Genomic DNA, 3,066 nt, shown 5'->3' on the forward strand with positions numbered 1-3,066 from the left:
ATATGTATATTTAATTTCAGATCTCATGTTTCAAGTTGATGAAGTTTTTATATTTACACATTCATTCAAGAAATCTAGTGCCAACTTTGGGACAGAACCTTCAAGTTTGTGTTCAGAATCAAAATATTAATAAGACACCACCCCTTCCCTTATTAGTGAGTGTGAATAAAGTGTAAGTACATAAAATATGCATATATAAACACATGTTCATGTAGGCACATACATGTTCAAATTGTAATTAATTACATAAAGACCAATAGTCTAAGGAAAAGTTTTTAAGTTAGATATTTTTCATACACCTCCACCCAGAAACACTAACAGAATATATTGTAGTCAGAGCCACTTTTATGAGAGCCCAGATGAGCTCTGACTGATCCTTTCCTTAGGTCCCAGGGACTCTCCCGCTGCATACTCACCAGGCAGCTCTCCACGTTAGTAGGTCGGTGAGGGATGACAAAGGATAGGACGTCCAGCCACCCAGGGCAGGTGTCGGGGGTGTAGCTCTTATTTTTACAACTAGTCAGCACCACAAAGTAGTGTGTTGGGATGGGAACACTGCTGTTGACATATCTAAAAACATAATTGAAAAGATTTGATGTCATACATTTACTTCTAAAGATTATAAATGCCTTGATGTATATTTTAAAGAAATGCCAAAGTAAAAAGAAAGTAAATGACTAGAAAGTACAAAAGCATACCATGTATTTTTGCGTGGCAATGAGCAGAACAGAGATCTATTGAAGTCCGGGCTTGGTTATGTTACCATTATGGGGAAACATTAAAATACAAAGAAAAGTAGAGCATGATAATCACACCTCCTGTGTTTCCTAGTTTTGTTGACTTTGTACTTCATAGTGACCTTGTCTAAAAGCAGAGGCTGAGAAAGAAGCCCGGAATAGACTCCAACTCTAGCTATGCACTCCCACTGGATGTCTGGATGTGTTCGAATCCTCTAGCATTCTGTGACCTACTAAGTTTCCTCGACTTCACAGTGTAGACATGGGGATAAATCCATACAACTGACATGACATTCCTTCAGTTTCAGATAACAAACATGAAAGTGCTTTTGAAAGTTTTAAGTGCAAAATAAGGTTAAGCTAGTATGAGTCCTCTAAAAGCAATATGAGCTGGTGTAAGTAGTAACATAGGATTGCGACTGAGAATTTCTGCGTGGACTCAGCACTGCCCTGGCTTTGTATTCTGGCTTTACCGCCTACCAGTTGTGGAACGTAGGCAAGTTATTTAATTTTTCTCTGCTTCAGTTTCCTCATCTCTAAATGGGGGCTAATGGAATCTAACAAAGGGTGTTTTGTGGACTAAATGAAATATATGTGAGTGCTTAGAAAACACCTAGCGGGTAGCAAAGTGCTATCTAGCTGTCTGCAGAATTATGAAATGGTGTAATATACGATGGATAAACACTGAGATAAGGACAAAGCAAATGAAACACAAAGGGGCACATACTGACTAGTCATATATGTTACTTTATCAGAAGGTACAGGTAGAAATCATTGCTTTACTTACATGATCTAGGCTTAGACAATACAATTGTTTAGTTTGGCCTTTTATACATTTTGATAATAAGGAGAAATAATGGATGAAACTTTTAAATCTCTCTATTCCTCTGTGCTGCAGCCAAAGGTAATTCTTAGCAACCTATAATGACCAGGTTTAGTACAAAAATGTAATGAAGTAGGACTAGCTTTCAACATGAAGCCTACACCCTCTCCTGGAAGATATTTTTATGAGTCATCTACTATTGGACAATATTATGAATTGTCACTACTTGTTTTTTGTTTTTATTTATTTCTGGACTAGTTGTATATTTATCAGCAGTACAGTGTCTTCCCCATCTCAACCTTTACAAAATCACATTTTTTCCTTTGCCCATTAGTTTAGAATTTTTCCAAATATAAATTTTGCTAAACTTTTCCTAGACATCATTATTTCTTTGCCCATTAGTTTAAATTTTGCCATATAAAATTTTTGCTAAGTATTTAGATAGACTAGTTAAAAACAGTCAACAATGATGTTTTAATGTAAATATACTATGTAATATTTAGAATACTAAGCTTTTATTTAAAATATTGAGGTTTCCCTTCATGATGCTCAGTTGCTAAATCAAAAAGTCCATTTGGTTTCAAATTACTTACTCTGTAATTTCACTTGGATCATCAAAATGACCATCATAATTATAATCAAATACTGGTCCACTAACAACATTTACTCCATTTCTTTCCTTGGCATGTTCTAGAAGAAGAACACTGTGGAAGTAATCCCATATTTCTAAAAATAAAAAAATAAGGTGTTAAAAATATCTACCTCTATTGAACATGCAAATATTTTCTATTATAGACATGTACTTTAAATAGCATCAATAAAAATATATTTTTAAAAAATTTATCAAAATTCTAACAAGTCACCTAAAGGTGAAGTAAGTTAAAAAGAAATTATGTCAGAGAGCCTCTTGTTCCTATATTTAAAACATTAAAATGAGATGACTCAGTATCAGGAACAAATTTCAATAAAAGATGTTTAGTTTGTAACTTTAAAGAGTCACTTCAGTATTTTTAAATTAATAATCTAAACATATACTTACTTTGGAATGCTTCATACATAGGGACCAAATTACTTGTAATTAAGGCATCATATTGACTATCAGAAGTTCTATTGTATGCTGCAAAACAAATGAATTGTATTAAATCTAGCTACAAGAGAAAATATGACATACTACATAATAGTCAAATGACTATTACTTACTAATGTAAATTAGCAGTACTAACAAAAATACTAAGTACTCTCCGATAGGGGCCATCACTCATACACGCAGTTTTAGGCACTTGATACCAACCTTCCTGTATTTGTGAATCTGATAGCTAGGAAAATAGAATCTTTGTAGATGCAATCAAGTTAAGGGTCTCAAGACGAAGTTATCCTGGATTTGGGGTGGGCTCTAAATCCAGTGACTCAAATCCTTATAAAGAGAGAAAGGTTGAGATGAGGGGAGACTCAGGGAGAAGGCCATGGGAAGCCAAGGCAGAGATCAGAGGGATGCAACTGCAAGCC

The 3,066-nt window shown here is 34.6% G+C and overlaps 1 long non-coding RNA gene across 1 annotated transcript; it reads right to left on the minus strand.

Annotated features, from left to right (window-relative positions):
• Positions 1-421: 421 nt before the first annotated feature.
• LOC102263580 lies at positions 422-2,678 on the minus strand. Its single transcript, XR_313347.1, has 3 exons — positions 2,600-2,678; positions 2,154-2,286; positions 422-570 (listed from the first exon to the last, which is right to left on the minus strand). It is a non-coding gene; the product is annotated as an uncharacterized LOC102263580 (long non-coding RNA).
• Between the last annotated feature and the right edge of the window lie 388 nt (positions 2,679-3,066).

This window comes from Myotis brandtii, unplaced genomic scaffold (genome assembly GCF_000412655.1).
Source record: "Myotis brandtii unplaced genomic scaffold, ASM41265v1 scaffold161, whole genome shotgun sequence".
Lineage (NCBI taxonomy): Eukaryota > Metazoa > Chordata > Mammalia > Chiroptera > Vespertilionidae > Myotis > Myotis brandtii.